The 20120-nt window shown below is 37.6% G+C and overlaps 1 long non-coding RNA gene across 4 annotated transcripts in view; it reads left to right on the top strand.

Moving 5' to 3' along the window:
* Window positions 1-20120, top strand: part of LOC117197091 (uncharacterized) — a 34236-nt gene that overhangs the window by 7713 nt on the left and 6403 nt on the right. Inside the window, exons 2-3 of one of the 4 annotated variants that reach the window (XR_004477599.2) lie at window positions 2904-3034; window positions 8225-12596. This is a non-coding gene — a long non-coding RNA (uncharacterized LOC117197091). The other 3 variants (XR_004477611.2, XR_004477592.2, XR_004477608.2) reach the window with 3 other exon arrangements.

Below are 20120 nucleotides of genomic sequence, written 5' to 3'. Positions count from 1 at the left end.
AATAAATTAATAAACTCCTACCCCCAACATCTTCTTTAAAAAAAAAAAAAATTATACTGAACAGAAGTTGTCTGATTCTAGAAAAAAAAATTTTATCCAATTCCAGTCTCAGATTAAAAAGCAGTAGATTTCAAGATGATACAATTTACCATAAAAAAACATCTTTTACCCCGACAGCAGTAAGAAGTGACTGATGTGTCAAATCCTCACCAATCCCCTGCAGCTGAGGCTGGTCCTTCACCACCTTGTGATATTTCTCATCTGCTCTGCTAAAACCAAGCCAGTTACCTCTGAGGGCCCTACACCCAAATGATTGGCTTCAAAGTTGGGATATTTCAGGCCATCAATTCCATGCATGCATCTTTCCTCTGTTAATTTTGGTCACTGCTTTTTCCTGAACATAGCCTTTTGAAAAAATGGATCATCATCTAACTACCTTATGCTTTCTTTACATCTTCTGCACAATTAATTGCCTTTCTCCCTACTGCTCTTCTCTTGCAACCCAAATTCATGTCACAGGGCTTTCTGGAATCTCTGTCCATTGTAAACACTCACCATTCCCGTCTGAAAGTGCTTTTTCTACTTCACTATTATGAACAAAGCCTCCTCTCCCACAATGCCACTGCTCTAGTGCAAAGTGTCTCTTCTCCTACCCATCAGCCACCTCAGAGCCTAGAGAGAGCATTGCTTCTCTCCCAGCCCTTCAGTTCTCTTCCATCTCTACGTAATAACTCATTGTGGATTTTTTTGGTGGCTATTATTTATTTTAAATAGAAAGATTTAGTCAATCTGAGCTTCTCCAGATTTTTATATGAAAGAATAGATTTCTGGTTAGTTTGTTCATTTTTTCTTTTTTTTACTTTCTCAAAGTTTATTCAAATTGCTAATTACAAAAAATGATACAAGCTTTGAAAAATACAAAATATGTAAAGTACAAAAGGATATCTTCCCCACTTCAAGTCCCATTCTCCAAAAGTAATCACATTAGAATTCTGGGGTGTTTTCCAGACATTTTCTATACACACAAGTACATATACACAAAGATTTTATTTAAAATACATACATTGTTCTACAACTTTATTCACCCAACAATGTGTTATTGACATCCATCCACATCTGTAGAAACAGAACCACTTTAATCTTAAGTGGATTCTACAATATGGATTCTACAATATGGCTGCACCATAATTTAACCAGTCTCTATTAATGGACATTAAAATTCTCTCTCCTTTTTTTTTTAATTACCAAAATGCTATGCTAAGTATCCTTGTGCAACCATTGAATAACTCATTGTTTTCTGAGTCTCTTTCCTCTTGGCTGCTATCATCTGCTGACACTGAGCAACTCTTCCTATTCTTTGGAAATTTGCCATTTGACTTAGTCTTGTCTCCACCCCAAGTGCTTTTTTTATTGTGAGTCATCTCAACATCTAGTCATATTATCCAACTACACAATAGCATTATAATTTCTGAACCTCTTAGCTTCAGCCACCTTCAACCTACTCTCTGCTTCAGTCACCGCCTCCCAATGCACATCCTTGTCACCACAGGGAATAGTTCCCTGTTTGGTTTCTTTCAAACAACTCTTCCTCAATCACTATTTCTTTTCCTTTCAGTTTCTCATGCCCTTGTTGACAACATCTTTCTACCACTGAGAAGGGCAAAGGCCCTTGAGGCCTCCATTTCCTTCTAATTTATCAATCCTTTTCTATCTACTTTTCATTCCCTAGAGCCCATGGTTTATCACCAGAATTTCTCTAGCCAGCATTTCTAAGTTCCTAGTACCCAAATTATTCCACTAAAACTAACCAGGCAAAACTCTGACCTTGAAGAATACTACAAACTCATCTTGCCTTTTCCTGTACTTGGATGACCAGGTCTTGCTGGAGAAAAATCACATGACTATATAGCTTAGATCAACCATGAATTCTCATCTCCAACCCCAGCTAGGCCCTTAGCACTTCCTGGCAATCTTGTTATGGCATCCTCTTCAATTATTTATAGTTCATTTATTCTTTATTTTTTTTCTCTTTTATTTTTTTTAACATCTTTATTGGAGTATAATTGCTTTACAATGGTGTTAGTTTCTGCTATACAGCAAAGTGAATCAGCTATATGTATACATATATCCCCTCATTTATTCTTAATATGGCTAATTCATACTTCTTCCAAGTCTAGATGGAATTTGCTAATCAATCAATTTTTACCACAACCAATGTTATCAAAAATAAAGTTGATATGTTGCTTTTACCAGGTTTCCAGGGGAACAGAGAGAGAAAGTTAACCAAATGTCAACTGCTCATACATAAAGCTGAATGGTTTTATTAACGTTTAGCCACACAAAAGTTGCATATTTTATTGATATAGGTCTGCTTCCATGTCTATTTTCCACATTAATCAGTAACTTCTTTGAAGAAAGAACTATTATTTGCATGTATAGCTCTTCATTACGTAGATACTCAATAACTACTGCAGTCTGAATATATTTGGAGAGCAGTGAAAGAGCTTTCCTAAATACTTTAGAAGCCTAACATTAATCCATGACTGAAAGTATATTTATTTTGAAAATCAGAAAACACTAGTATCAAGAAAATATGAAAATATGGTTTGAATACTATGTTCTAATTAAGGAAGCAATTAAGCATGAGATATGAGTTAGTAGTTTTTTTTAATGTTTTTATATTTGGAAAGTTTTAGCATTTGAATGGGTAATTCAGTTTAAAATACATTAAGTATCTGTGATAGACTGATAATGGCCCCCAAAGATGTTTCCATGTTCTAATGCCTAGGACCTGTGTATACCTTATAAGGCTAATAATGTGATTCAGTTAAGGATGTTGAGAGGAAGAACTTCTCCTGTATTATCCAGGTGAGCCCTAAGTGAAATCGTATGTATTTCCTTAGAAAGGTGGATGGAGTTTTGAAACAGATGCACATAGGAGAAGGTGATGTAAAGATGGTGGCAAAGATAAAGTGCTGTGGTTACAAACTAAGGAATGCCAAGGATTTCTGATACACACCAGAAGCTGAAAGAGGTATGGAACAGATTCTCCCCTGGAGTCTCTGGAGGGACCATGGCCCTGCTGACACCTCAATTTCTGATTTCTAGAAACTAAAACTACGAGAGAATAAATTTCATTTTATGCCACCCAGTTTTTGGCAATTTGTTACAGCTCCCACAGGAAATAAATATAACAACACTGTTTTTCAGGCACTAAATGAGTCTTTAAAGATATGAAGATTAAAAAATAAAGGTGGAGAGGGGTGTGTTCCCTGACCACTGTTAGGTCCCAATTTAGTGAGGGAAGCTAACATAGAAATTAAAAATCACCATATGGTATGGCTTCCATACTGGAAACGTACTGTGGCCCTGGAAGCAGAGAGAAGAGATCTAGTAAATTGTTGAGGAGTCATGACCACATGGAACAGCATCTGGGAATCAAAAAGTTAAAAGAGCATGATAGGTCTAGAGAATGGTGAACAAATTAAAGTGGATCATAGGTGGTAGGGGAATTGAAGGGAGATGAAACTGGAATGGTAGATTATAAAGCAATGCATTATTCTTTAGACAATGGGCAGTCACTGAAGGATTTCAATAAGAAACCAACATGCCTTGATTTCTGTCTTAAAAAGATAATTCTGAAGCATTTATGTGGAAAATTCACTTAAGTGGAATAACTCATTCCCCTGATGATGCCCGAAAAATGAAGTGTTACCTAACTAAATTGGTTCCAATAGCAGGCAATGAATTTTCATTTGTTTTGGCAGCATAATCGCAAGGTAGTATGCTTAAATTCAACTGCTAGACAGATCATTAACATTTCTTTACTCAGCCAAACTAGAATTTTTAATACCTCTCATTCCTAAAAGAATAGGTAGATTTAAATAGAGAGCCTTAATTCATCACATGGAGTATTATTTAAAAGTATCGAAATGGATTTTTTAAGGCAAGAATCTGTGAAATGTAGTCTCAAAGAAAGGATTTCTTATAGCCTGATTTTCCCCCCTTCTAAATACTGAGTAATTTTCTCCAAAGGCTATTGAGTGGAGAATAAATTCGTTATGTCCTCATGGGTAAGAAATTATTAGCCTAATTGAGTCCCTGACTTATTCCTCCAGAAAAAAAAAATCCCTAAGACAGAAAGCATTGAGAAATTCTTAAGGGATACCAAACGCTGGTCTTAAAAAAATACAGGAAGTAATATAAACAAGCTGCTTCTGTTAAGCAGTGGCCGAGTTGCACCAACAATGATCTTGCAGCTCTCACTGAGGAAGTAAAGAAAAGAAAAACTACTTCCTAAAGTAGCCACAAGTGAGTGAACAGAAGTTAGAGATAAAAATCTACATTTTGTGGGTTTAAAAAATAATGCAGAAATGCCAAAGACACATTTTGAAACTGTTCTGTTCATCCAACTTAGATGTATTTGTTAATTAACAAGCCCACTTTTTAGGACTTTACTGCCCAAGCCAAGCATTGACTGTTGACCAAGAATCACAAAAGCTATAGTCTTGAATTTTCAGCATTAGTACCAGTCCACAAAACTATGAGACCATGATCCAAGGTATATTTCAAAGATAAATATTTTTATTTTCAATAATTAAATCAAGCCATAGATCTCTGCTTCCCTTTTATCCTTGATCAATATAGCCCAAAGTAAAGGGACCAGTAAATATCTGAGAGGAGGGACAATGAACATAGACAAATAAGCCTTTTATTGTTGCCTGAAAATTCTAGATTTACCAGTTAGTTGCTAACTCTGCATTTCATGTTTTGCTTTGCTGTCCCTAATAGGTTTTTCTTCTTTTTTTAATTTAATAGACCCTGATTGTACATACGGGAAATTCAGTGAATGGAGAAGATAAAATAAATGTTAATGAATTTATCACTATATTTGCACTAGTGATCAATTCACTTGTAAAATTCATGACTCTCAATGAATGTTTGATTGGAAAAAATAATGGTATTTGAAAAACAATAATTATCTACTGCTCTATTCTACCACACACTACAGACTTGGCAAGAAGCAGAGAAAAGAGTAAACAGTCCTTGATCTCCCAGTCAGTAAATCTAACTTTACTGCTGAATCAAAATTTTACAGCCAAAAGAAAACATTTGTAATACAATAGTAATTCTTTAAAAAAAAGATAATGGTGAAGGTGTTGATAGATTGCATTGGAAACAGGATGTTGGACTTGGAAATCAATGTGACAGAATCACTGTTTCCCAGCAAAGGCCCACATACCATAAAGGTCTAGTTCATTCTAATCTTGATCATACTTCTCCTTAATTTACGTAATTGTGCTAATTCCTCTGAACTTCAGTTGTTCATATTGCTTATTATGTACAAAGCATGGTGAGGGATATCAGGATAGAGACCATGCAGTATGGGGATAGAGACCGTGCAGTATGGGGGCAGTGGTGAGGATCTCTGGAAACCCTACCCAAGGTTTCAGATCTCGCCTGTGTGTGTGTGCGTGTGTGTGTAAGGCTTTCAATTCTCCCTTGTCCTAAAATCTAAGGAGCTTATACATTTAGAATAACCTTGCAGGATTATCAAATCCACAATTAGATATAGGATTAGAAAATCTTCAGGACCATCAGTTCTCAGGAACTCTATTTCATTCTTCCAGAGTCATAAAAATGATGCTTCTGAGGTAAGTATCTGAGCCAATATTGGACTAAAGGATCTCAAAAGAAGAGCATCCAATTCAACATTGGTTGGATCAGCAAGAGTTTTGCAAAATAAATTTGGAACTGCATTTTTTAAGTTAAAGAGATGTTTTCCAGAAAAAGAAGAGTGAATGGAATTCTAGACAGAGGAAAATACATGCTCAAAGGTACAGAAGCATGGAAAGTTCAGGGAACAGAAAGTTCTGCACAACAGTAGGAGTCTAGAGGTTTGGAAGAAGATGAAATATAAATTGAGCTCCCTGTCACCCACACCAAAAGCTCAATCTTGGATTCTCATCTCTGCTCCCATCCTCTTCTTCAACATACATTCCAATCGCATTCCCCAAATATTTATCCCCAAGTGCTGACCTCTCATCTTGCTGAACCTGTACCTCCAGGCAGCATGTTGTATTATTGTTTTTGGACTTTTTTGGGGTTTGAACTGGACTGTTTTTTTGGATTTGCATCACTGTTTGCTAAATTATTAGTTGTATGACCTGAAGAAAGTTACTTAATCTCTGGGTATGAGTTTCTTCTCATGTAAAATGGGAAAGATAATGTCTTTCTCATAGTATTGTTCTGAAAATTAAATGAGAACAGGCCTCTTGAAAACATATGGCATATAGTTATGACTTCAAAAAGTCAGTCCTCCCTTTCCACTAGAAAGCTCTAGAAAGGCATGCCTTTGAAAGGCAGATCATCCTGTTGTGAATTCTAGCTTCTTCTCATACTACTAGCTATATGGCTTTGGGTTTAACTCTCTAATCCTGTTTTCTTTTAATAAAAGATAATAAATCCAATCTCATAAAGTTGTATCGATTAGATAAATGGCACCTCTTCCACTGCCTTGCAGTTATAGATTCTCCTCCCCTGAATATTCTCTCAGTACCTAAGAGTACGTGCTGATGACTGCATAAAGATTCTCACAGTCCTACTCTTAAGGTTACAGTCTAGTGGGAGGAAAAGAAGGATCCCATGTACCCAGTGCAATACACAGTACATAGTTTCTTTTATCTTTATAACAACCTTGGAAATAAAGTAGGTATCAGTATCCACATTTTTATACAAGTCCAGCTGAGTTTCACAGTGGTTAACAACTTGTCCAAGGACACCAAAAAATAGAGGTGGAGTAACCTTCAAATAATGTTTGTGTTTACTTTAGAAAATCAGTTGCCTGCTTCATCAGTCTGCAGCTCTTTCCTATGTAATAGCACTGTACATTTATATATGCTATACTGCACTGCCTCCAGCTTCAGGGATTGCTCATACTTCTTTGAGGAAACTATCTCATTATCTCCTGAACTGCATGGTTTAGCAACATGGCACAGAAATTCAGGCTAATCTATAGTGGAAAATAGTTTGTCTAGCTCCTGAAGTCAATTTAGGAGTATATTCAACATACGTATCTTATAATGGTCAGAATAGCCTCTGAAGCAACTTTCAACCCATAAAATGGAATCGGAGCTCTTTCCAGCCTTGAGTTCATCCCATCATTAATATTTCAGGATTTTGCTAAACAGTGAGAATTCCAATACTCTAATAAGCCAACAAACTCTTTTGAAACCTTTTAGCAATATTCAAATAACCTACTTTACAAAAGAAACAAGCTTTAATCTTATGTCTGAACAACAACATAAAAAGTAAGTCTATGAATTAACAAGTCTCAGAATAACATACTTAAACATTACTGCAAAACACAGTGCTGTTCTTGGCCATCAAAGTTTAAACAGAAGATTCTACATGCCATGATTACGTTAGAAATGTTGATAAGGGACATTTTATAGCATTGTTTTTTAGACAGAATAAATTCATAAACATGGTATCAATTGAGAAATGACTAGTCATAAATCTATTTCTGAGCAGTGGGTAATTAAGAGAAACATATGAAATAAGTAGAATTATCCTCTTCATCTTTTTTTTCTCTGTGAAAGGCCCAAATCTGGTTCCAATCAATGGGAAGATCTTTGCAAACTCTACCTTTGCAAGACTGATTAGAAAATTTTTAAAAATCCCACAAAACAACAACAAAAGTGAAATCTGTTGAATAATATAAGTTTTTCTCCAAATTATTTTTCCAAATTCTCTGCCAAAGCAAACACATGGTACGTGTTAGTCAGCTAGGTCTGCATCAATTCATCAGTTGTATGAACTGCAATGATTTTGTTGCCAAACCTATTACACTAAATCCCACTGTTTTTAAAACCTGACTCCAAACATCCTTTAAGCTTGTAGAACATTCTAAATGTAGCTCAAATGTACACTATTTTTAAATTGCTTTTTTTAAGCAAACTTTGGGAATATTCCTCTTGGATAGATCCCACATTATAAATTCTCTTTGTACCTGCTAACAGAAATGTACAATATAAACCTTTGTTCTTTTGGCACAAAGTATAGAGAAAGGGAAAAGCTCATTTTCTCTATTTTTGTTAAGATTTTATTTAAACATTCCCAAAAGTAATAGAAACTGTTAGAATAGTTTGACAAGAAATGTTATCAGATAGTTGGAATTGAGAATTTTAATATACAAATGTGTATTTTATTCTTTCTCCCACAGACTCACGTCACTGAAAAGGTCACTTACTCTATCACAAAACAGAAATTATTTGTGATGATTTTAACCCTCATGTAAAGAACACTGTATTTATTGCTGTCCCTGATCTTCAAAGATAAGGTTGATAATGATGATTACCATCTCCTTGTTTCTGAAGAAAAAAGACCTAGAAGAGAACAATAGCTCTTTCCATGAACAAGCATAAATTTTTATTATAGCAATAAAAAAGTAACTATTTAACAGACATAATGTGAATCTGCTACAATTTTCAAAAGGTTTTATTCTCAGTTTATGCCACATTCTAGTCTTTAATTTTAAATTTTAAATTGAGTAAGTCTGCAATTCAAGATACCTGAGATTTATCTACCTAATCTGAATATTATATAATTTAATGTAACATTATATGCCAACATCTCAGTGAGTAAAAAACTCAGAAGAAAACATCCACAAATCTTCACCACTTCATCCCTCAGATACTTGAATCTGTTCCCACCTAATCTTTCTTCCCACTGGTTAAAATGGATGAACTCTTTGTTCATCCCTTGCTCTTAGCAAATGCCAGCTCCTCCATTTGCTTTCTAATCTCATCTACTCTCTCCAACACAAGAACACTGCTTCCACAATACTCACTTCTCTCTCCTACATCATCTGTTTTCTCCCCCATCTGAATTTTTCCATCAACATATAAAAATGTTGTTCTCCTATCTAAAGAAAAGGCCTCTCGCCATCATTACTCATTTCCTCCTTCAGTAAACACTCCATATACTTCTTTCTCTTTAGAGGAAAACTCCTCAGAAGATTGTCTCTGCAAATTCTGTCTTAAATCCACTCTGTTCAAGATTTTCTCCCACTACCCGCTGAAGCTGTTGCTGTTGATAACCTTCATTCTGGTCAATTCAATGGCCACTTCTCAGTTCTTGTATTACTTGATCCCTCAGCAGCTTTCCACACAACTGGTCACACTCACTCTGCTGGTAAACATTTTCTTTGCTTCCAGGTCACTACAATCCCAGTTGTCTTCCTTCTTTTTGGCCCTACTTTTTATTCTACTCTGAAGTTTCCTCTTCATCTCTCCAACAACTGCTGAATGTTGAAATACCCAAGGCTCAATCCTTGTATATCTTTTGTGTCCTCACTAATTCCCTTTCATCCAGTCTCTATTATAACTCATGTTTCCCAGTATGGCCTGAACTTCTCCCCTATGCCCTCAGGTCCAACTACACAACATATCTCCACACGGATGTCTAAGAGACATTTCAGTTTACCATATTCAAAACTGACCTCCTCATCTCTATCCTCTCTGCAAATCTGCTCTTCCCATGTCTGTTAAGGGCAACTCCCTAACTTGTAGTAGTTCAGAGAAAATGCTTTACAAAGTTTTCTCCCACAATTCACGTTGAAACCACAGCAAATACCATTAGCTCTACCTTCCAGATACATCTAGAATCAACTACTTCCCACTATTTCCCCCATTAGTCACTATTCCAAGGCCCCTGAATTATTGCCACTAGCCTCCTCTGGTTTCTCTGCTTCCACCCTTTCTCCCCTTTAGGTTCTTCTCAACACTGATAAAATATGTCAGATCATGCACAATTCTCAAAATCCTCCAGTAGCCCTTTATCTCACTTAGAGACAAGTCTAAGTAATTGCAACAGCTACAAGTTCCTATGAAGTTTGGCTCCCTGTGCTTTTGTGATCTTATCTTCTACAATCCCATGTATTTACTGTGCTCTAATCACACTGGCCCCGTTTACGTGGCTTGAATTTGCTAGGCATTCTCCCACTTCAGGGCCTTCATAATTGCTATTTTCTTTCCTGGAATCCTCATTTGCTACGTAACCCCATGGCAAGTTTCCTTCAGCTCCTCCCAGTTTTAACTCATATATTATCTTCTCAGAGTGTTCTTCCCTGAGCATCCTATTTAAAATTGCAATAGTCCCCTGGAACACCCTCTGTCCCCTTCCCTTGGTTTATTTCTCTTTAGCATCATTATAATTTAACATACTGCATAATTTACTTAGTTTAGTTTCATTTCTGTCTCCCACACTTCACTTTGCAAGTTCCAAGAGGGTGAGTTTTTTAGTGTTATTTACTCCTATCGACCTGATGCCCAGAGAGTTGTTTCAAATATTATAGGGGTTCAATAAATATTTGTGAAATAATTATGTAAGTAAGGAGTAGAGTCCATGGCGATTAAAAGCACAGATTTCAGTGTTAGGAAGACCTGGATATGAATTCCTGCTCTGCCTCTTACTAAGTAACTTACCTTGAACAAGTAATTTTTCTTAGCCCCAGTTTACTGATTATAAAATGGATACAATGATACTTAGCACTCAAAATTATTTTTATAAGCTGGAAAGGAAATAATAAAATTTAAGCAAAATAAAAGAGAAAACATCACTTTTGCAGTGATTCATAGTCACTATCAATAATGAGTAATAAAATGAGATTGTCCAAATATATATGATAAATTGTAATTGCTCTAATTGACCACTAAGTTAATTATTTTAATCATTTCAAATTTACTCAAAAATTATTTTTTACTTTATAGTGCCATTTGATACTCATTAAAAGATGATTAAGAAAATTACAGTACATTTCTCACAAGTTTTGAATTATAAAATGTAGTTTTATAAATAAAATAGTTTTTTAGATATACTTTCCATAAAGAGTTCCATGTTCAATTTTAAAATGTAATTATAGTATTCAACAAAGACATTTTAAAATAATAAATTTAGATGTTAATCATTTTGGTTAGCTCCAAACTTACAATGAGCTTTATTTTATTTATTTATTTTTTTTGCAGTACGTGGGCCTCTCACTGTTGTGGCCTCTCCTGTTGCGGAGCACAGGCTCTGGATGCGCAGGCTCAGCAGCCATGGCTCACGGGCCCAGCCGCTCCGTAGCATGTGGGATCTTCCTGGACAGGGGCATGAACCCGTGTCCCCTGCATCGGCAGGCAGACTCTCAACCACTCAACCAGGGAAGCCCACAATGAGCTTTATTTTAAAGTTGGTCCTCATTTTGTCTGATGGTCCAAGGCTATCGATCTTACAGCAGAAATTTCTCCCACCATTCTACTTACCCATAGGATTTTCCCACCAACCTACCTTCATTTTCATTGTAAAGAGACTGCACTTGACAAAACCCAATATTGGCTCTGTTCCCAGATACATGGATTTCTACTTTTCTTAAATTTCTCTGTCTCCTTACCTTCCAGTATTCACAATGACTATCACCAACTTAAGCTCCAGGAAAATCAAATACAACTCTATTCCACAAAAACACTGAGGCCCCTTGATCTGGTCTACTCCTCTTATTAGATAATTGGAAAAATGAAGCACAAGACATATCAAGTGGTTCAAGTTCACAAAGCTAGTCTATGAAAAAGTTGGACCTTGAATCCATTTTGCCAAATAGCCAACCACCTGTTTTGTTTGGAGATTTTTTTTTTTTTACTTTACTATATAGCCTCAACTATCTTCTCAGCTTTACTCTAAAGCCAAACATCTTAACTGTTATCTTAACACATATATGTATGGTTCTAACAAACATTTTACTGTTGTTGAATAATGTGACTGGAATATTCCATGTGTGACTGAATATTGCTTTCTGGCTATCTATCTTATAGTTTTATGTTATTGGTATGGAAAAAGCCTGGGAAATGTAAATACTCTTCAGTTATTAAGCATTTTAACTTACATTTTAAACTGTAATGTAAAAATAAGTTGGATGTCCAACAATTAGTTGTTTGAACTTTTTAATAATTATTATTTTTATGGGGTATCTTATACTTGCCAACCAATGTTCTAAGAACAAAAATACATGCTCTGGGCCAGATCCCAACAGAACATGAACTTGAATGGAGGTCTAACTCCAGCCCTTTCCATTTGCTGCAGTAATACTTAACTTGTTTACTTACCAGGAAGAACATTGTCTACTTTCTATGTGAAGAAGGATTTTAAAATGCAATCAAATATATTCATTTCTCTCTTCCCTTTGTGCCTCAAAATACTGAACTCATAGCTCACCTCTAAACAAACTTTTTCCAAGATTTCTGGTTCAGATTATGTTAGATGGTCTCATAATTTGAAAGAGATGTCTTTTTAAAAAATACTATTGTAACTTTTATCCTAAAGTACATGATATTTGTGTCTAATTTTGACTCCAAGCAAAGCAGTTTGTTCCTAAGTAATGCTGCCAGCTATGTAAACTGTTAACTAGACATCAGAGGATCTGTGTATTCAGCAATAGTACCTTTGTGGAAGAGAAAGTAACCTTCCATCTCTTTTTGCACCAATACTGGTACAGTAAATATATTAAAATTGGCTAGTGTTGGTCTCTATTTCAAATAAAGTTTGTTATGCAGAAATGACTAGGTGGACATTATAAACAGCAATCATATCTTTCTGATTCTCTATTATAGTATGCAACTAAATAATATCATTGATTAGGTAATCCTCTGAGAGCAACACCAAAAGTTTTTTTAAAGTTTGCATATTTAAAATATTAATGGAAACTTTAATATCCTTATGGGAAAAATAACTCAGAAATGTAAATTTTAGTCACTGAGGAAGACCTTTCAGTGAGCACGCAGCTCTTAACTCCGAACGGAATGTGATACTTAATGCATTAGTATATATCTGCTTAGGCAACATTGGAATAGATAAAAATAATCACAGGAGAATCTTAATAATGAAAAATAATGTCTTAATAGCTTAAATTTCTGAAATCCACCCCTCCTGTCTATGTCAGAAATGTTCTACCTGCTTTTGGCTCACAGTTTAGGGTTACATATATGGAGAGTTCTGAGTTGTTCAGAATCTACCAGGAGTCATGAATTGATTTTGTCTTCACTTCTATCTTACCAACTGTGTAAAATGATTTTTTCCATCATATTTTAAGAACTTTATGGTTTCTTTGATAATAATTCAATAGCATTCCTCTTGTTAAACCACCTTGATTCAATTTTAATATTTTAATGCAAAACAAGATTTTTATCTCTTAATGAATTAATCATTTTTATCTCATGATTAATAGCATAATCAATGCTATTTATACAATGGCTGAGATTAAATGTCCACAGTATGTTTATAGTCAGAGAGCATTTTGAGAAGAGAGTAAAGCAGGAAATGATACTAACTCATAGCAGTAGTAATGGCTAACAGAAGTTCATACTGTGTACCAGGCAGTACACTTCATGTTTTTAATGTTTTAGTTAATGCAATCTGTTTAGGAATATTATGAAGTACATGCCTCATTGTATCCATTTTGGAGATGGAGAAACTCAAATACAGAGAGGTTAAACAACTGGCCCAAGTGGTAGAGAGACAATTAGAACCCAGGCAGTTGAAAACCAAAGACTGTTCTCTTAACTACCATGCTCTACTGCCTCTGGGGTCTTTGGAAAGAACATGAAACACAGATTCTTCTAAAATAGGAGAGAAGAAACTAATGGGTGATATCATAAGTGTGTACAGAAGTGGAGGGGAGAGAAGTTAAGTACTCACTTGATAACTTGCATTTTCTCTGTAAAGTATAAGGCAATATCATCTGTGGATGATTAGGTATTTGGATGTAGGGCAGAAAGTTTAAGGACCATAGTACACTCTTAGAGACACCAAACCAGGCAGCTTAAGTACAATTGTGACCATTAATTAGCAAGCTATTCCCCAAATCACCTTCCCTACATTACCTTAAATCCTTACAGAAAACTTTACAAGGTAAGAATTAAATGGAAACTGAGGATCAAAGAGGTTAATAGTTTGTTCAAGATCGCTCAGATAGTAAGTGCTGAAGTTGGGTTATGAATCAAGGTCTGTCACCAATGTCCAGGCTCTTCCACTCTGCCACACTGCCTCAGAAAATAATGGAAAAGGGGACCACTGAAGGCAAGTAGAAGTAATATTGAGAAGTATTGAGGGCACAGCTTAGAATGAAAGTCATAAACTGTTGTATAACATCAATATGCATATGTAAGCAATGTTCCACACCAACTCGGGTAGTTTTTGAACCCAAATTAGAAACAGATGTAACTGCTTTCAATTGTGGCAGGAAAATAACTGGTTAGGTGAGGATAGTGAAAGCACAAGGAGTAGAAGAAAAAAGTAGAACCAGGAAAGAGCTGTTTAATTGAGAGAAAGTGGAGATGTTGTGGCCATGAGGACAAATGTCAGGTTGAGAAGAAGAAACAACAGGAGACAAATGGAAGCAGAACAGTTATTGAAGAGAGAGTGAGATCTCTGAATCTAAGATATTTGCAAATGGAGGAGTTCAATAAGGTTTGACTGGAAGCAGAGATTTGCAAATTCTTAAGCAACCATTTAATGATTTTCACGCTTTTGTGCGTACCTAGAGACTGTGGCTTGCTTACTTTAGTTAATTCTAGTGCCACTCCTAAGACTTCATGAAAGATTATTTCAGTTTTTATAAGTTAATATCTGTCTTAGTACTCCACTCAAGTTAAGAGCCTTATAGAATGATCGTTTGCTCTCCTTGAGTACTGATGTTTCAAACTATGAAATTTTTTAAAATTCCAACTTTTTGATGTTTTAGAACTTTATTAAAAGTGGGCAGTTCTTCATCTGCATTTGAAATTCTATCAAATATACTGAGTTTCCATTCAGTGGCTACAAAGTGCAAAGTGAAGGCAGTCAATCACCCTATTTGGTTGGATCAACCATCATCACTGGACTTGGACAGTGTAGACCACAAACAATAAGTTTCTACTGCTAGAACTTGGCTGACAACACAGCTTCTGGTAAAAAATAATAATTCAAGATTACAAGTATCATATTACAAATAATCATTTTTAACCCCATAATCCAAGTTGTTGCATCCAAGCAACTTCTTTGAGAACATCGTTCTAATACCTATCTCAATTTACCAACAAATTAATGTGCAAAATTTATTCTAGTTAACTGTAACTGCCAATGAAATAGAGACACAGGTGTAGAGAACCAACGTATGGGCACCAAGGGGGGAAAGCAGGGGGTGGGGAGGTGTGATGAACTGGGAGATTGGGATTGACATATATACACTAATATGTATAAAATAGATAACTAATAAGAACCTGCCATATAGCACAGGGAACTCCACTTCGTTGTACAGTAAAAACGAACACAACATTGTAAAACAACTATACCCCAATTAAAACAGAAAAAAAAACCTGTAACTGACAAGACCTAAACAGTTACTCACTTGAAAATTCGGTCCTGACCACTTAAGGTCTCTGAAGCAATAGAAGATCTTGACATTACTGCTTGATTGACCTCCTGATCAGTTTATAGAGAACAACCTGTCTTGATTTGACTCAAAAAACATAAGTACAGGGGCATAGCACTTCCTTGTGGGCTTAAACTAAAACAAATCACTAGCAGGATTTTCCATTGAGTGTGTATTTTAAAATGATTGTCTAAAATGATGTATCTATTCCAGCAAATGGTGTGTCATATAAGGAAATTTCATTAATGATTACCAGAAATGCACTCCCGTACAATGAGACAATGGTTCTATACCCTAGCTCCATTGTAAGAGGCAAACTTTTATACTGAAAAATATTTTAAGAGCTGTAGTTTTTCCTCATCTCCTTTCCTCTACAAGCATAATAAGCAGTAAAACTTGGTGAAGGCTAAAATAGGTGTCCCAGGCTTTACGTTCCATATCCCTGAGTATACCAGATAATCTTCTAACACTGATTTTGTAATGTTCTGCCTTGCCTGGTTTTTAAATATTATGAAGAAATATGTTACTACTACTCTTCTTGGAAGATTAATTCTCCTTCAATCCTTAATGCTACATTCAATCCTTAAAACATCCATGTAAATTCTTTCTCACAGTGAAAATCTTACTTGTTGAACTTTTTTCTATTATAATGTAATAGAACTTTATATCTTGAAATAAAAATATATACCCTCCACAACAGGGTAACTACTTAACCTGGTAATATCTTACATACATGAGTAATGAGATGACTTCAGCTATTCAAAAAGCAATGGTAATTCATTACCACACCCTCCTTAACAACAGAAAAGATGGAGCAAAAATAATCCTTAAAAGTAAAATCACAGGTTTAAAAAATGGCAACTGTTTTTGGTGCTGTAACATGGAGGGAAATGTGACCTACTTAGAAACTTTTTTAAAAAAACAGATTCTCAAGAATTTTATAAGCTATCATTTTCTGATACTTTTCAATATTTTTGCCTTTGTTCTTATTTTTCATTCATTTTCCACTATTTGGTACCAGACTCAACAAACACACTTCTTCTGTGACCTAGAACTGACGCAGTACATTGTACAAGTACAAATCTTGAAGTTGATATATTTTATATCAGAACAAAATCCAGAAATACATAGAGGGGGGTGTGTTGCATGTATGTGTGTGCGTATGTGACCTTCTTATTTTATCTAAAACTTAGGAAAATTATAGATGTCATATTTCAAAGGCAGAGTGCTTATAATAAATTTGATAAGGTATAATATCTTTTAAATTGACCCTGCAGTACTGTATGATATCACTTATATGTAGAATCTAAAAAATACAACACACTAGTGAATATAACAAAAAAGAAGCAGACTCACAGATACAGAGAATAAACTAGTGGTTACCAGTGGGGAGAGGGAAGGGGGAGGGGCAATATGGGGGGTAAGGGACTAAGAGGTACAAACTATTAGATATAAAGAAAGCTACAAGGATATATTGTACAACATGGGGAGTATAGCCAATATTTTATAATAACTAATAAATGGAGTATAACCTTTAAAAATTGTGAATCACTATATTGTACACCTGTGACATATAATATTGCACAGCCACTACACTCCAATTAAAAATTTAATTACATAAAAAATTGATCCTGTAAGACAAAATCTAATTTATATATGAGAGCATCAAGTGATGAATAAGCATGAGCACTATTACACTATAATACTGCTCTTATGCTTATATAAAATAAATGGAACTACCTTTATTATGAAACTATTTTGACAATATCAACTGCTATGAAAATAGAGGGGAATTTTTTCACTAGAGTGCTTTATTTGCTATAAAAACCTGCTGTGCTATAACTCAACAAAGCAGGATGTTAATCAAAAAGAAGCATTTTTCAAATGAGATTTTCTGGCCCTAAGATCAATGAGAAATAAGACAGAGGCATGAGATACAACAGAAGCTACTATGAGTTAAGAGTAAGACTTATCATTGATTATTCCTTCATTCAACAAGCATATGTTTTTCACTCGCATCACAGTCCAAATGGGTTTTGCCAAATGCAACTGGCCTTTCCTGGTGATTTGATTTCTGGCTTCTCCATCTTGTGTTGCTGAGACCTTCCAGGGCTTCCTCAGTGTCCTCTACATTCAGGCAGCCAATGAGTAAAGAGCAAAGCTGAAGGACAACATCCAAGAGACTTTATGACTAGGTCTAGTAAGAGTAGACATCACTTCCACCACATTCATCTGGCCAGAAGCAGATGGCCTGAACCAACTGCGACAGGGATCAGGAAATCTTGCCTTCAGGATGCCCATGAAGAGGAAATGGGGTTGGTGAGCATTAAGATTTGAATTGTGTCCCCCAAAAAGTATTTGTTAGTGTTCTAACATATATAACCCCCAGTATCTTAGAATGTGATAGGATTTGGAAATTAGGTCTCTACACAGGTAATCAAGTTCAAATGACGTCATTAGCATGAGCCCTAATCCAATCTGACTGGTGTCCTTATAGAAAGGGCAAAATTTGAACACAGAGACAGACGTACGAGGACACAGGAGAACATCACAGGAAGAGACATAGGGAAAAGACAGCTATCTACAAGCCAAGAAATGCCAGAGGCAATTAGAAGCCAGGAGAGATCTGGAACAGATCCTTCCCTAGCACCTTAAGAGGGAACACAGCCCTGCTGAAACTTGATTTTAGGCTTTCTGCCTGCAGAACTATGAGACAATACATTTCTATTGTTCTAAGCTACCCAGTTTGTGGCTCTTTGTTACAGCAGCCCTATCAAACTAATACAATGAGCATCTTGGTGGTCTCTGTCACCCTTCCACCTCTGATAAATAGAGGCTAGGTTATTTAGAAAAACCTTTCCATAGAAAACAACCAACTAAAAATTCTGGGTAAAATATTTGTAAACTTATGAAAAAGCATCAAAGTTCTGACAACGTAAGAAAACGCTAGGCCAGGACAGGTCGGTGGCCAAGATGGTGGAAAAGGAAGACCATAAGCTCACCTCATTCCACAGGCACACCAAAATTATAGCTATTTACAGAGCAACTATTGATAAGAAAAGCCTGAAGACTAGCAGAAAAATATCTTCTACAAGTAAAAATAGAAATTAGAAACCACGAGGCAGGTAGGAGGGGCAGAGATGCGGTATAGTCAAGAACCATACCCAGGGGTTGGTGACCCACAAGGGGAGGATAATTACAATTGCGGAGGTTCTACCAGAGGAGTGAGGGCTCTGAGCCCCACATTATTCTCCCCAGCCTGGGAGTCCTGCACCAAGAAGACCAGCCCCCAGGGATTCCCTGGTGGCGCAGCGTTTGAGAGTCGGCCTGCCGATGCAGGGAACACGGGCTCGTGCCCCGGTTCTGGGAGGACCCACATGCCGCGGAGCGGCTGGGCCCGTGAGCCATGGCCGCTGAGCCTGCGCGTCCGGAGCCTGTGCTCCGCGCAACGGGAGAGGCCACAATAGTGAGAGGCCCGCGTACCACAAAAAAAAAAAAAGACGACCAGGCCCCAGAACGTTTGCTTTGAAGGCCAGCGGTGCAACCTTTCAGGGGACGGGACGCAGAGAGCTATAGGAAATAGACTCCACCCTTACTGGGTACACACAAAATCTCACATGCTCTGGGACCTAGGTCAGAAGCGGTAATTTGAAAGGAACCTGGGGGCTTCCCTGGTGGCGCAGTGGTTGAAAGTCCGCCTGCCAATGCAGGGGACTCGGGTTCGTGCCCCGGTCCGGGAAGATTCCACATGCCGTGGAGCGGCTGGGCCCGTGAGTCATGGCTGCTGAGCCTGCGCGTCCGAAGCCTGTGCTCCACAACGGGAGAGGCCACAACAGTGAAAGGCCCGCGTACCGCAAAAGAATAAATAAATAAAAAAAAAGGAACCTGGGTCAGACCCACCTGCTGGTCTAGAGTCTCCTGGATAGGCTGGAGGCAACTGAAGCTCACCCTGGGGCTACAGATGCTGACAGTAACCATTTTGGGGCGCTCGTTGTACCACAAGCGCACTGGTGCTGGCCAGTGCCATTTTGGAGTCCTTCCTCGAAGCAGGAACCTGGCCCCGCCCACCAGCCTATAGGCGCCAGAACTGGGATACTTCAGGCCATGTCACTCACCCGACAGGCCACCTGCATTAGTAACCCCTGACCTCCCAGCCACCTGAGAACACGGCCACCACACGAGAGGGCCAGGGACCAGCCCCTCCCACCAGTGCTCCAGCAGTAGCCCCAGGACACCCGGAACCTTCAGGTAGCCGCCAGGATTTGCAGGGAATTACAGCCAGAGACCTTGGGACCCTGCTCCACCCACCAGGGGGCCGGCACTAGGCCCTGGACCAGCCTCACCCACCAGCGGACCAGCACCAGCTCAGGAGCCCCGGGGCCTGGCTCTGCCCACCACAAGGCTGGCACTCTCCTCAGGTTCCCGCCTTATTCACCAGTGTGTGGACACCAGCCCAAGGATACCCTGGGCCCCAGCCCCAACTTACCAGTAAGCAGGACCACAGCAGCTCTGTGGCCCGCCAGAGCTCGGTCCTGGAGTCTCTGACTACAGGGCCCTCAGGGTCCTGAGTCTGTGCACTGGCATGTGGGGCTGGGTCCTGGGCCCTCTAGTGGGCGGAGCCATGCCCAGGGGTGCCTGTGGGTTCTGAGGGTCTTAAGGCAGCCCATCTGCTGGT

This window comes from Orcinus orca, chromosome 12, assembly GCF_937001465.1.
Source record: "Orcinus orca chromosome 12, mOrcOrc1.1, whole genome shotgun sequence".
In the NCBI taxonomy this organism is placed as follows: domain Eukaryota; kingdom Metazoa; phylum Chordata; class Mammalia; order Artiodactyla; family Delphinidae; genus Orcinus; species Orcinus orca.
This window is presented reverse-complemented; position numbering and strand designations above follow the sequence as displayed.